Source organism: Protopterus annectens, chromosome 7.part0, assembly GCF_019279795.1.
Source record: "Protopterus annectens isolate FY-2018-M chromosome 7.part0, PAN1.0, whole genome shotgun sequence".
NCBI classification, from domain to species: Eukaryota; Metazoa; Chordata; order Ceratodontiformes; family Protopteridae; genus Protopterus; species Protopterus annectens.
The window spans coordinates 143487653-143504088 of record NC_056739.1 but is presented as its reverse complement, the minus strand read 5'-3'; the positions used below and the strand labels follow the sequence as shown (position 1 = coordinate 143504088).

Here is a 16436-nt window from a genome sequence, read left to right as displayed (position 1 = left end):
AAAAAAAAGAAAAACAGAAAATGTAACAGCAACTTAATGTCAGTCATTGTGGACAAAATATTCTCAAACCACCTTTTTTATACAATGAAAAAAACAGCCTAACTGCAAACACAGCATTGTTAAATGAACCCCTGAATCATTTATCCATGGTTTGATGCAAACCTCCAGCATTTGGAAGTGTAACAAAGAAATTCTCGATAGGAATACGTTTGTCAAACTGTTAAAAAAGTGATTAAATGACAGTTGCAGGGTGCACACAAAAGGCGTCTTGACTGCAGTTCTAGTCATGTAAGTTCAACTAGTGATCCTTGGTGCTGGTGGAGGCAGCCAGGAAAAGGAGAAACTAAGCAGCTGACACCAGTTCTCCCTGTTGGATGGGGGTGCTAGGTAGGTCTTGCAGTTCCAGTAACACCCACAGGAATCAAAACAAGCAGCAGACTGCTAGGTGGTACTTGGCCTAAGAAGCAGTGTATTGTATTACAGCCAGAAACGGTGTGTGACAACAGACACTAACAGTCAACCAGTTCTGTAGGTCTTGCTCTGGCTGACTCATCATAAGCCACCAATGGGAGAGTGAGAGGTAAGAAAATAAGTACAGCAGGTGCCAAGGATGACACCACAGTATGACTAAATTGGGCCCACCTAGCAAATAAGCCTCTTCACTTAGGTCATTTACCATCATGTACTGCTTCTGGAGTGGGGGTGCAACTCAAGACATGTTGGTTTAGGTAAAAAGGAGCCTATGGGGAAGGTCAATGGTAAGTGTTTTAAAGGGGCCAGAAACACAGAAACACAGTACTGTAACCTTCACACTAGATTATTTAGGGTAGTGTCCTGAGTCTAGGACCTCTGGCGCAAGTGGAGGTGGCAGAGTGCAGAGTTCTAGAACATCTTTTGCATATTTCAGTCTTCAAGAGGTGATTAAGCCACCTGCTGCTGTATGAGCACCCTCTAGTGGACTTAAGAGGAGATACACTGTGGAAAGGCACTATGTTCCCATATTAGCTAATGGAATATGCAGTCACCTCAAAAAAACAAACTCTGCAAAATACATGCTTGCTTACATAGAATGCTAACTTCATAAGGAATCAGTATACTCAAGCAACTAACACGAAAATCATAACGAAGGAAAGAAATTCAGTCTTATTTTTTTAGGGAAGAAATACATTGCATCCAAGTTTTCGTGTTCAAATTTGGCAAAAAACTGTTTTAAATTAAGCAAATGAATGCCTAAAAAAATACACAAACTATATCTGGGAATAGTGACTGCTTCCCTTTCTCCTCTAAAACAGACAGCTGCCTTCCTTGCATCCCTCTTGTCTTAGATTGGGATAAAAATGAAAATAAAATATATTAATAAATAAAATGGCCACAGCCACATGGTGCAATTATTTTGTCATACATACAGACTGCATGCCTCCTCACCCCTATTCCCAAAAGAAAATCACTAACTGTATATCCCTCTCTTGTCAGACTGGGACAAATGTGAATAAAGCAATGACCTTAGTGACATATTTCAACTTAACGCGATTAGCAGAGACAAATCATGGTCAAATGGGGCCCTAGGCAGGATAATGGACCCCTCACAGCCATATCAGTAACCCATTACTAGTCTCTCTCTCCCCATAAGACACTATTCAAACCTATGGACATAATATTTTCTTTGTTAATTTTACAATGCTCACAGAGATATGGATTTTATTTTAAAATTTGTATTAAAAATTTTACAGCAAAAGAAAAAAGAAAAACACTTTCATGTTGAAAGCATACAGCATGAGCAACAGTAAACTTCTCTTCTCTCAAAACTCGTATTTATTGAAAATGCATCTGGCAACCCACTAAACTACAAAAGACATGTTGGGATTTGTAGTCAAACTGCCTAGAGTGAAGCATTAATGAGCGGCCATGTGATGGGCACAGAATTAACAGCACAAATGTAGAACATTCACCAACAATTTGGTACAGCCCCTTTTCAGAGGCAGGCCAAGAGCACTGTCTTGTGAAGTGACTTGGTCAGACTGACACACAGAATACAAAGGAAGGCTGTTGGAATCAAACCCTGCACTACAGGAAACAGCTCATTAACACCAAGTACCAGACAACTGCAGTCATGACATTAAACTTGTAGATTTTATGCTGTCAGTTTTATTCATAGCTAAATAATAAATACACTGTCAACAGTTAACAAAATAAGGAAACCAGTGTCGTACCCCAAAGAATTTAGCTCATGTAAGGGTGCCTTTGTGTACTACAACAGGTTCTTTTATATTACAAGTACTCTGGGATGCAGGAAGCATTTACACACACACACACACACACACACACACACACACACACACACACACACACGCACAAGACCCCAAGTATGACTGCATACACTTAGATCCTTTCTTGCGATTACATGAATGAACAAAAGCATTAATAATGGCCAAGAAGTGAATTTTACATCACTGCTCTAAAAAACATACAGTTTAACTGAATTGCACCCCCATTCTCTCCCAACCTTTTAGCTCACAAATCAGACACAAACACCCAAAAATCACGAACAGATTTTAAATATTGTTACATGGGCAGAAAGTTGCTATCAGACAGTGCCCTGAAAACCTGGAACATTATTTTCCATGTGTATTTTCTTAATAAAACGCTGGTGAGGTCTGTCAGTACTGCAGAAAGACACACACCTGACGTACTGGCTGGAATGAAGTTTAAAGATCTCATTCTGGGCTATTTCATAGTGCAGCTTTCATCGCATTCTTTCCTCCAGGCATTTCCATAGGTAACGGGCATCTCACTATTGCATCCATTGCTATCACTCTTCTGGTAATGGTCTCATATGCTGGTTTGCATCTCAGTGCAGGAAGGTTCACATACAAAAATACTGACATTAAAGGAGAAGGAGGGCTCAGTTTACCATCTCAGTGCTCAGCAGCACAAAATTACAGGGTGTTGCAAGACACAGGAAGCTGCTTTCTCATTGGCTCTGCATTCCAGCCAATGATAAACAGAGACTTTCTGCAGCATTTTGTACACCTATAGCTGAGCAGTAAACACAGGAGCAGTAGTAGTTGGGGATGGGTTGGGCATGACGCATTTTTCTTATGTCATGTTTATGGGGCCTCCAGCCAGCAGTAAAACATCGAAGCAGCCAAGCAGTAATTGGGGAAAAGGGTGGGTTAGGAGTGAGACAGTTTTTTTAATGTAATATTTATGGGCTCCCCAACCAGCATCAGGCCCTAGGCAACTGCCTAGCTTACCTAGTGCTGGATCGAGCCCTGGCTATCAGCCATACATATACATGGTATGACTTCTTACTCATGCTCACAAAAGATATCCATCTCTACACATACTGATTGAAAAATAATGATCAGCATAAAGTATTCCAACTTGTTGCTCCATGACAATGCACTGCCACTAGGCAAGCTAGAGCAATCTTCTGTGCAAAACCTCTGAGGTCTTATTGTAAGGAAAGTGAAAGAAATCTGTCCTTTGGATGAGATGTTAAACTGAGGCCCCACCTGCCCGAGCTGGTGGTAGCTCAGGTGGATGTAAAAGAGAACGTGGCACATATTGAAATGAGTACCCCGGACAAATTTTCCCTAGTCAGTATAAATACCACCCGAGTCTCCCTTGAAAAGAGGCCTCTAGCCTAATAGGACTAACCTATATTTTGAACCCAGTCTGGGTTCGTCTGTAGCTTCTTTTACAGTTGTGGTAGGACTGCGATCTACTACCAGATTTGAGTCTCATTTCGTCATTTACTACAGCATTGCTGGTAAATTTCTGCATAGTCTGTGAACTTAATGTGTGGTAGGATTGCAGTAGTGGCAGTATTGTGAATTCTGCTCCAGTATTTCTGCTTCAGTACTTTAAGGTTGCATTCCAGTGCCTTTCTGTTTACCCTGCTACTATTTTTCCCATATCCTTTTACTCTGCCCTATGCTTCACTGAGGCATTAAATTTAAAGTTTCTCAAATTCTAACCACAGGACTTGAGTTCAAAGTTTGAATTTTTCTCCAGCTCTCCCACCCTTTTCTTGCTGTGGTTTTAAAAGGCTGTATCTCTGTCTTCCGCCTCTTATGATAATCTGACTTCCAAAGTCCCTTTCTCCCCTTTTTCATTGCTGCTGTCTGTCATGTAACCTATTTAAGTACTTTCCCACCCATTGTTTTCCATTTATCCATAATACTAAGTGCTCAGCCAGAAAACCAGTACTGCACTTGAGTAAACCTCCCCTACTACTAGTGCTCAGCCAGAAAACCAATACTGCACTTGAGTAAACCTCCCTCACTACTAGTTGTCTCCTGCTCATTTTCCAAGAGTTCTCAGCTGCTTGGCACCCTAGCCACACATGGGGGGTCCTGAGTTAATCCTGCTCCATCCTTGGCAGGGAAATGATTTATTTTATTGTTTTGCACTGGTTAACTCTTTCTGCTTTACTTTTGGTTTATTTGTTGATTTTGCCTTTAAATCATTCTAATGGTCCCTATAACTTGAAGTTGCCTTGTCAAGGTAGTTTAAGGTGTTTTGCTGTAGCATTACACTCATGTGCAATCTTTATTGATGTTATTACATCAAGAGGCTAGCAGTGCCCTGCATAGATACAAGCACCCAGAAAGTAAATATTATGTATAAAGCTTCCCTTAGAACTGAAACCTGTAACTGTGTGTGGCTAAAACAAAGGCATTGTTTGAGGACAAGCTTGGAGTAGCTAGTCTGCACATTAAACATTACTACTAGTAAATCTGAGCACAGTCTAACCTAGTCAAGTGCCAAACCCCAGGGACCACTCATGGAGATCTCTATACAACTCGGTCCATAACGTATAGTAGCTCACCAAATGCAGGTCTGGGCAACATGGATATTCAAATTACAAATGTCTTTATAGATAGCTTAGTACATATGGGCATCCTGAGACAATGTAGCAATTAACTCATGTTCATAGACAGCTATTTAATCCTTACCGAAATAACGTATGTCACAGTGTGCAAGAAATGCACATGTACAATTTCACTGGAGGAAAAAATCTTGCATACAATCAAGGTTGTCAAGAACACACATATACAACATCCACCACACAGTGTCTACGACACATGCAGACCAAACTATGATGGAGCACCGAAAGAAATCTTCCAAACTCTCAAAGATTTCCTAACTCTATGATCAGTAATGCCTATCCTCAGCAATCTTTCCAACACTCACCAAAAGCAGCAAACACCACAAATACATCTATACCCAGTATAGTCCCAAGAGGAAAGGCCATAAGGCAAGCCAACACATTACCCAGGAATCTTATCATAGGGTACTCCATTGTGCGACACACACATGCTCCATTCACCAGACTGAACAAGGAAGGTTAGTTGCTTATCTGGAGCCAGGATCCACCAAGTTATGTATGCACTCAAATTACTATATCACAGGTACCAGTAAGATTCTGTCATAGGCCATGTGGGTGTTAATGACCTGAGACATACTTCCCTGGATTATACGAAGAGAGATATTTTTGAACTCTCTGAATATGTGTCTCGGGCAAGCATGTGCTATGCACTGAGAAGCATTCTACCTTCACCAAGAATGATGTCACAGTATAAACAAAAGATGACAGACTTCAATAATTTTCTTAGCTTCTGGTGTTCTTCCAGGAAGATTCAATATTTGTCAGCATGAAAGGACATGGTTAACAGACCGTGTTGTTTTGCAAAGAAAGGTCTGCATCCGTCTCCCCTAGGCTTCTGAATATTGGCTAAAACTTTATCCACCCCCTTACAGCCTTGTTTTAGGCAATGCCAAATTGACAAACCTACCAAAATAGGCAATAAATCCCATAGAAACCTAAAGGTATTACTGCTCAATGCTAGGAGCCTAAACAAGAAACTCCACACCCTATAAGCTCTCCTCACGCTGGAGATACAGGCATCAGTGATGTTACTGAGACGTAGTTTAAATTCACATAAAGTACTCCAGCAGTGCAAGGCTTCAGTGCCTTCCAGACATTTAGACTATCAGCTGCACAGACAGGGACAAAAGGTGGAATCGTCTCAATCTGCATTAGCAACAAGCATAACTCTATGCTGGTTAAGCAGGACAATGCCCTGCAATTTATCCTTGTGCAAATCACCACAGACAAAGTCCCACACCTTATGCTTGTAAGCTACAGGTCACCTTCTATCTCCTTAGAATTCCATAACTCTTAAACTTACAGGAGAAACTCAGCATTAAACCAAATACCCTATTCATGGGAGACTTTAACTGCCCTCCTGTATAGACTGGGAAACATACGCTGCCTCATAATCACAGGCACAATAATTCCTGAACTTTATTAATACAAATAACCTTCACCAGATAGTATGCACAACCACCAGAAGTTCAAACATACTGGATGTGGTACTCACAAATATGAGAAAGTGTTGCACCCCCCCCAGTGCCATGTCCTCACTGGTGATGTTAGACCACAAAGGTGTCACCTTCAGTATAAAAATCAATGCAGTGACCCCAGCAAACCCCCTAAAAGTTAGGAACTATTCCAAAGTGAGCTACATCCTATTAAATGATAGTTTGTCAAACTTTAATGCCCCTCCCAACCCGAGGTCAGAGCAACCTATGCGGAATTGTTCACAGAGACCCTGTACAACCATATAAATGACTGTGCAGAGGCTGCTGTACCCACTAGAAGTAAGCCCAAAACAAACTCTGAAAACAAACCACACTGGGGAAATCCTATCTTTAATAGGGTATCTAACAAAAGGGAAAAACAAGTCAGGGCTGAAACCAGGGAGAGCAGCTCCCATACTGATAGGATCTCGCTAATTAAGTTCAACAAAGTCAATTATGGGGTCAAGATAGCCCCACAAGCTAAAGACAACCACAAGGCCTTCTACGGCTATATCCAAAACATCAAAGAAAACCTCAAAGGCAGCACACACCTGTCCATCAAACTGGTGGCCATTGGTGTCACCTTCAATGAGCAGAGAGAGAGCAAATTTGCTGGATATCAAATTCAGCTCAAAATTTACCCCTCAATGCTCCTTGCCTCCCCATGAAATACTTACTAACAGAACCCAAACTATTACCAGGGAGCAGGTCCTGGTGGCACTTAAGGCCAAAAACACAGCCTCAGTGGGCCCCAACAGTATCCCAGGATGCCTTCTAAATAGCTTGAAGCATGACCTATCAGGAACACTTGACTAACCTTTTAACTATAGCCTCAAAACAGGCTTTGGACCACAAGAATGGAGGACCGAAATGGTCATCCAGCTTCCCAAGCGAGGACGATCAACCAACCCTGAAACTAAAGACTTGTCAGTCTGTCTAATCTAATATGTAAAGCCATGCAATAAATTATCATAGAAATGATCAACAAAGACACAGGCAACCTTCAGACACTAGACTCAGCCCAGTTTAGCTTTGTCAAGGGAAGGTCATGCATACTAAACCTGGTAGACTTCTTTGAGTTCACCAATACAGTGGATGAGGAGAAAACAGTACATACTGCCTACCTGGACTGACTAAGGTATTCAATACAATACCTCACTTGGGTATAGTTGACAAACGCACCAAACTGGGCATAAATCCCTACATAACTCACTGGACTGCCAGCTGACTCACAAACAGAGCCCAGGAAGTCAGGACTGATTGACATATATATATATATATATATATATATATATACATACATACATATACCTATGGAACTACTTTAGTAGACCAGAATTACACTTCATTGAAACTTACTTTACCTAGACAAAATCACTGAAGTTTGAATACACTGAAGCTTCACATTATCGCGTATTTTACAGTGAATGGAGGCGCTTGGCCAACATGGGGAAATTTGCCCTTTTCCCCACGACAGCGTGATCCCGGAGTTGGTATCGTAGGAATGGGGTTGACATACTGCGGTGTGTTTTTACGTTGAATGTTGGTGAACTGCCTCCATTCCCTGTAAAAATATGCAGTAATGCGAAGTTTTGGTTTATTCAAACTTCGGTGATGTTGTCTCAGTAAAGCAAGTTTAGATTAAGTTTATTTTCAACAAAAGTAAGAGCCTCACAGTACCACAGCTGGGAAATTTATTACAAAAATAAAGAAAAAATCAAAACAAAGTTACAAAAAAGCAATCCTTAAAAAACAGTGGTAGTGCATCAGTACATATTAGCACAGCTAAAGAGACCATACACTAAAGAAATTATAGCGAAGATAAATAAGAAATGTGTATAACCTTGTATGGTGTATAACTATAAATAATAAAAACCTGATAATCCTAGCGACAACACTATATATCCATATATATATATATATATATATATATATATATATACATATATATAGATATAAAAATATACATAAATATACAATACCAGTGCATCCAGCTTATATAGATACATACATTAAAAATGTTGTATGTGAAATATAAAATGCTAATATACATATATAGAAATAAATAATCATACAATCTAAAATACAATGTAAAAAATATATAGAAAATATATTGTAAAATATTAAAAATGTAAAAATTCAAGAGAATCAATGCTTCAAAGGTCGAGCTTTTAAAAAAGGTTTAAGTGACACCATTTGATTCAACCCTGGGGGCTTGTGAGTTAAATCTAATAATCCATCTGTGCTCAGCAGCTTCTGTGTCATTAGATAAATTACCCCACCTTAATTTCTCAGACAATATTTGTAAAACCAGAAATGTAAAAATATGTTCAGGTCCTGTATTCATGTTGTGCATAGCAATCGCACTATTCTCCTTACAGTTCCTAATATCCCTGTAATGTTCCAGGATCCTGTCCTTCAGGCGTCTGTTGATCTTACCCATGTAGAAGCTGTAGCATACTACACAGCAGGCGAAGTAGACCACGTTTGATGTGGTACAATCAGCGTACAGCTTACTGCTATGACTGAATTTCTTCGAGGGATGTGTAAGTCCTGCCATTGTGTATGTGTTTACATGCTCCACAATTTCTACACATGTATGTGCCCAATCTATCTGATCTACTGACAGTATTGGTTGCGGCATTACTATAACATAGTTAATTTCTCAATGTTTTATTGTTCCTAAAAGTGAAACTTGGCTTAGTACCAGTTATACCCTGTAGGTTGTCAATCATGGATAGAATACCCCAATTTTTGGTTACTACATCACATACTACACTTACGTTGCTGGCAGAAGTGAGTGGCGTCCTAAGTGTGTTGTCTGTGTCTGTATGTATATGCCTTACCTTATCGCGATCATTGACTTGCCCGCTTGCTCGAGTTGTAGTGTGCGTATCATAATAGGGTCTACATCTACCCGCCCTATTGCTCCAACCATCTAGAATGCACCTATCTATAGTTCTAGCATCATAGCCCCTGTTTAAAAACTCAGATTTAAGTTGGTCCAGGGCTATTTGTAGTTCATCATCATCATCATTAAACAGTCTCATAATCCTGTATACTTGGCCTTTGATGATGTTGACCTTGGTGTGGTTCAGGTGCATACTGGTGTTATGTAGGAACGTGTTTTTTCTAACATGTTTCCTAAACAAACCAGTTCTAATCTGGTTTAATACATCTTTTCTTACTTTGACGTCAAGAAAGTCAGTTTCAGTCATGGAATATTGAGAGGTAAATCTAAGAAATTGAGTGGTATTATTCAGGCAACTGAAAAATGCATTTAGCTCTACCTCTGTACCATTCCACAGCAAAAAAATATCATCCACAAACCTGACATATCACTCGATATACCTGCCATATGTGCTATTGGTTAACACACGTGTGCGTTTCCATTGAACCAAGGAAAGGTTGGTGTAGCTATTCGCACAAGCTGTGCCCATAGCCACACCAACCTTCTGTAAGTATTTCTGTTGTTGAAATAAGAAAACATTATTGGTCAGTACTATATCCAACAAAGCACAAAGAGGTCACATTTGTTCTTGTTATAGTCTACACTGTGAAGTAGTTGTCTTATGGTCTCTATTCCCCATTCATTCTGAATCACCGTGAATAATGATTCTATATCCATTGTTACCAAGAAACAACAATGGTTGGCATCTATATTCATCCATTTCATGCTAAGAGTTTCAAGAAAAACCTTAGAATCTCTTAGCACAATCTCACAATTAGAGAGGAGTGGATGTAGTTTCTTCTCAATAAAAATAGATAGAGGTTCAGTAACCTATCCTTTACCCGAGACTATGGGAAGCATGGGTGGAAGTGACAAATGCTTATGTATCTTATGTAAGCCATAAATCTCAGGTATAGTGGGATTATTGACCAAAAAGTATTCAAACAGTTCCTCTTGAATTTTTAGATTTTGAATATTTTACAACACATTTTCTATATATTTTTTACATTGTATTTTAGATTGTATGATGATTATTTATTTCTATATATATATTAGCATTTTATATTTCACATAAAAATTTTTAATGTATGTATCTATATAAGCTGGATGCACTGGTATTGTATATTTATGTATATATATATATATATATATATATATATATATATATATATATGGATATATAGTGTTGTCGCTAGGATTATCAGGTTTTTATTATATATAGTTATACACTATACAAGGTTATACACATTTCTTATTTATCTTAGCTATCATTTCTTTAGTGTATGGTCTCTTTAACTGTGCTAATATGTACTGATGCACTAATTGTTATGTCCTTATTGGGTACAACTGAAATTTTGAAACATCATGTGACTAACCTCCAGTATTTAATGAATTATGGGATTTTTAACTGTTGTCTGATGAAGGGGTAAATCCCTCAAAGCGCTTACCACTGTTTTGTAAGGATTTATTCTTTGTAACTTTGTTTTGATTTTTTCTTTATTTTTGTAATAAATTTCCCAACTGTGGCACTGTCAGAGCTCTTACTTTTGTTGCTTTTCACTGACAGTTTTGTGCTCAGAGAGAGAATATTTACTTTTATTTCTACTTATTTTGTCTCTGTAAAGCAACATGGCAGAAGGAAATGTTTCTACCATTGCAACTGAGCTGAACAGTGATGCAAATATGGTTAATGGCTCTGAAACTTGTCCAGCAAAATGCCTGAATGGACTACTAACAACGGATGTGAATCCCTTATTGAACATAGGGCTGAAAGCAATGGATACAATATATGTTGACAACTCTGAACAGCTAAACAATTTTAATACTATCTATAGAGACCTGGAAAATAAACTGTATAAGTTTAAATGGCTCCAGTGGCAACGTTTCCACTTGGAAGCATGTTAATAACAGAATCTTGTCCCTAGAGGGCTATGCGTATTGACTATGCCAACCTATGGTCAAACATATCCAGAACTTCTTAGGCGTTGGCAAATCATAAACTTAGAGTGCAGTTCCAAATACCTGCATCTACTGATAGACTTTTTCCGTCCGCAAGAGGACGAGCTAGCTAAAGACATTAATATTGTCTATGGCAGCATTATAGATAGCTATTCTACACAAATAGTAGGTACAAAGCTGGATAACCAAAAAATGCGGGAAAAAGGTATCTAACAAAAGGAAAAACAAGTCCAGGGCTGAAACTAGGGAGAGCAGCTCCCATGCAGTGATAGGATCCTCGCTAATTAAGTTCAACAAAGTCAATTATGGGAGTCAAGATAGCCCCACAAGCTAAAGCAAAGACTAACCACAAGGCCTTCTACGGCTTATATCCAAAACATCAAAGAAAACCTCAAAGGCAGCACACATCAGTCCGTCAAACTGGTGGTCATTGGTGTCACCTTCAATGAGCAGAGAGATAGAGCAAATTTGCTGGATGACAAATTCAGCTCAAAATTCACCCCTCAATACTCCTTGCCTCCCCCATGAAATACTTAACAGAACCCAAACTATTACCAGGGTTACTACTGCGATATGTCGGCTGTCCTCTTATTGGCAGGGGTTCCTGTAGTAAAACATGAGCCATGTTGTTCTCTGGGTTAAGGTAATTGGATAAACTGTTAGAAGGTAGCTGAATGTTTCTTGTTTCTTTGGGTTTAACCACCAGAGCATCGCTCCTGTCAGGTTGTAGTGTATGCACTTTAGAACCAAAAACCGGCTTTACACTGTTTTTTTACAACACCAGCAAAGCTGGCAGTTGCTTTATTGTTTATTGCTTGCTCAGACTCATTTGGAGTGGGTGTGTCATCTATTCCTTCATTCAAATTAACGTCGTCATGGTGTTGCCTCTGTGGAGCTGCTGATTGGATCCCCTGAGCTGTCTGTCTGGTCTGGCTCTTGGGGGGGGTGTTCCCTCACCCAAGAGAATACATTTCCGTGCTGGAAATCATTAAACTCCTTGCAATACCCGTTACGAGGTTTTAACTGCAGAAAGTCTTTTCTCATAGTTTAATATATTTTCATGTAAAGTATCCAGCTTTGTACCTACTATTTGTGTAGAATAGCTATCTATAAAGCTGACATAGACAATATTAATGTCTTTAGCTAGCTCATCCTCTTGTGGATGGAAAAAGTCTATCAGTAGAGGCAGGTATTTGGAACTGCAGTCTAAGTTTATGATTTGCCAATGCCTAAGAAGTTCTGGATATGTTTGACTATAGGTTGGCATAGTCAATACGCGTAGCCCTCTAGGGACAAGATTCTGTTGTTAACATGCTTCCAAGTGGAAACATTGCCACTGGAGCCGTTTAAACTTATACAATTTATTTTCCAGGTCTCTATAGATGGTATTAAAATTGTTTAGCTGTTCAGAGTTGTCAACATATATTGTATCCGTTGTTTTCAGCCCTATGTTCAATAAGGGATTCACATCCGTTGTTAGTAGTCCATTCAGGCGTTCTGCAGGACAGGTTGTGGAGCCATTAATCATATTTGCGTCACTGTTCAGCTCAGTTGCAATGGTAGAAACATTTCCTTCTGCCATGTTGCTTTAGAGAGGCAAAATAAGTAGAAATAAAAGTAAATATCTTCTCATTAAACACAGAACTGTTAGTGAAAAGTGAAAAGCAACAAAGGTAAGAGCTCTGACAGTACCACAGCTGGGAAATTTATTACAAAAATAAAGAAAAAATCACAACAAAGTTACAAAAAATACATCCTTACAAAACAGTGGTGAGCGCTTTCAGGGATCTACCCCTTCATCAGACAGCAGTTAAAAATCCCATAATTCATTAAATACTGGAGGTTAGTCACATGATGTTTCAAAATTTCAGTTGTACCCAATAAGGACATGACAATTAGTGCATCAGTACATATTAGCACAGTTAAAGAGACCATACACTAAAGGAATTATAGCAAAGATAAATAAAAAATGTGTATAACCCTGTATGGTGAATAACTATATATAACAAAAACCTGATATGATATACATATATATAAAAAATACATAAATATACAATACCAGTGCATCCAGCTTATATAGATACATATATTAAAAATGTTTATGTGAAATATAAAATGCTAATATATATATAGAAATAAATAATCATACAATCTAAAATACAATGTAAAAATATATAGAAAATGTATTGTAAAATATTAAAAATCTAAAAATTCAAGAGGAATTGTTTGAATACTTTTCGGTCAGTAATCCCTCTATACCTGAGATTTATGGCTTACCTAAGATACATAAGCATTTGTCAGTTCCACCCATGCGTCCCATATTCTTGGGTAAAGGATGGGTTACTGAACCTCTATCTATTTTTATTGAGAAGAATCTACATCCACTCCTATCTAATTGTGAGATTGTGCTAAGAGATTCTAAGGTTTTTCTTGAAACTCTTAGGATGAAATGGATGAATATAGATACCAACCATTGTTGTTTCTTGGTAACAATGGATATAGAATCATTATTCATGGTGATTCCGAATGAATGGGAAATAGAGACCATAAGAGAACTACTTCACAGTGTAGACTATAACAAGAACAAATGTGACCTCATTTGAGCTTTGTTGGATATAGTACTGACCAATAATGTTTTCTTATTTCAACAACAGAAATACTTACAGAAGGTTGGTGTGGCTATAGGCACAGCTTGTGCGAATAGCTACACCAACCTTTCCTTGGTTCAATGGGAATGCACACATGTGTTAACCAATAGGACATATGGCAGGTATATCGAGTGATATGTCAGGTTTGTGGATGATATTTTTTTGCTGTGGAATGGTACAGAGGTAGAGCTAAATGCATTTTTCAGTTACCTCAATAATACCACTCAATTTCTTAGATTTACCTCTCAATATTCCATGACTGAAATTGACTTTCTTAATGTCAAAGTAAGAAAAGATGAATTAAACCAGATTAGAACTGGTTTGTTTAGGAAACATGTTAGAAAAAACATGTTCTTACATAACACCAGTATGCACCCGAACCACACCAAGGTCAACATCATCAAAGGCCAAGTATACAGGATTATGAGACTGTTTAATGATGATGATGAACTACAAATAGCCCTGGACCAACTTAAATCTGAGTTTTTAAACAGGGGCTATGATGCTAGAACTATAGATAGGTGCATTCTAGATGGTTGGAGCAATAGGGCGGGTAGATGTAGACCCTATTATGATACGCACACTACAACTCGAGTAAGTGGGCAAGTCAATGATCGCGATAAGGTAAGGCATATACATACAGACACAGATAACACACTTAGGATGCCACTCACTTTTGCAAGCAACATAAGTGTAGTATGTGATGTAGTAACCAAAAATTGGGGTATTCTATCCACGATTGACAACCTACAGGGTATAACTGGTACTAAACCAAGTTTCACTTTTAGGAACAATAAAACATTGAGAAATGAACTATGTTATAGTAATGCCACAACCAATACTGTCAGTAGATCAGATAGATTGGGCACATACATGTGTAGAAATTGTGGAGCATGTAAACACATACACAATGGCAGGACTTTTACACATCCCTCAAAGAAATTCAGTCATAGCAGTAATCTGTACGCTGATTGTACCACATCAAACCTGGTCTACTTCACCTGCTGTGTAGTATGCTACAGCTTCTACATGGGTAAGATCAACAGACGCCTGAAGGACAGGATCCTGGAACATTACAGGGATATTAGGAACTGTAAGGAGAATAGTGCGATTGCTATGCACAACATGAATACAGGACCTGAACATATTTTTACATTTCTGGTTTTACAAATATTGTCTGAGAAATTAAGGTGGGGTAATTTATCTAATGACACAGAAGCTGCTGAGCAGAGATGGATTATTAGATTTAACGCAGACAAGCCCCCAGGGTTGAATCAAATGGTGTCACTTAAACCTTTTTTAAAAGCTCAACCTTTGAAGCATTGATTCTCTTGAATTTTTAGATTTTTAATATTTTACAATACATTTTCTATATATTTTTTACATTGTATTTTAGATTGTATGATTATTTATTTATATATATATATTAGCATTTTATATTTCACATAAAAAATTTTAATGTATGTATCTATATAAGCTGGATGCACTGGCATTGTATATTTATGTATTTTTTATATATATGTATATCATATCAGGTTTTTATTATATATAGTTATACACCATACAAGGTTATACACTTTTCTTATTTATCTTAGCTATAATTCCTTTAGTGTATGTTCTCTTTAACTGTGCTAATATGTACTGATGCACTAATTGTTATGTCCTTAATGGGTACAACTGAAATTTTGAAACATCATGTGACTAACCTCAAGTATTTAATGAATTATGGGATTTTTAACTGTTGTCTCATGAAGGGGTAGATCCCTGAAAGCGCTCACCACTGTTTTGTAAGGATGTATTTTTGTAACTTTGTTTTGATTCTTTCTTTATTTTTGTAATACATTTCCCAGCTGTGCTACTGTCAGGCTCTTACTTTTGTTGCTCTTCACTTTTCACTGACAGTAAGTTTTAAGCTTAGTGAGGATATTTACTTTTATTAAGTTTAATTTCAGTCTACTGAAGTAGACCTATACATACATACATGTATATATATGGGGTCCGTACAGATCACAGAACGGCAACATAACCGAAACAGATTCGGCCGGGCATACTTGCGCGAAAATGCTTTTCACCTAAAGGTACTTTCGCGTAAGTATGCCTGTTGTGGAGATCGCACTACAGTGGGGATAAGGGAAAATTCCATTTTCCCCACTGTAGTGTGACCTCGGAGTGAGAATATTTAAGTAAGGGGGGTGTGGGGAGTACAGTGGGGCTTGCCCCCCTGCAAAAACATAAAAGTAATGTTTTATTCTTTTTCTTTTAAACACACTTTAACAAAAGCGCTTTTTCGGTGACAGTGCTTTCATTAGTGTGTTCGGTGATTGTGGATTCGGACTATTGAACTTTCATTCAATAGTCCTAGATCCATATATATATATATATATATATATATATGTGTGTGTGTGTGTGTGTGTGTGTGTGCTTGTGTGTGTCTATTTGTTTACTGGGGTATTGCACTGCTCAATATTTTTTTTAAACAAGAAACATCTTTATTAAATTATCACATGACA

General features: G+C 38.1%; 1 protein-coding gene across 3 annotated transcripts in view; it reads right to left on the bottom strand.

Moving 5' to 3' along the window:
* The window catches only part of LOC122806293 (F-actin-monooxygenase mical1-like), a 1110237-nt gene that overhangs the window by 129055 nt on the left and 964746 nt on the right, over nucleotides 1–16436 (bottom strand). The gene's annotated exons all lie outside the window — the stretch shown is intronic.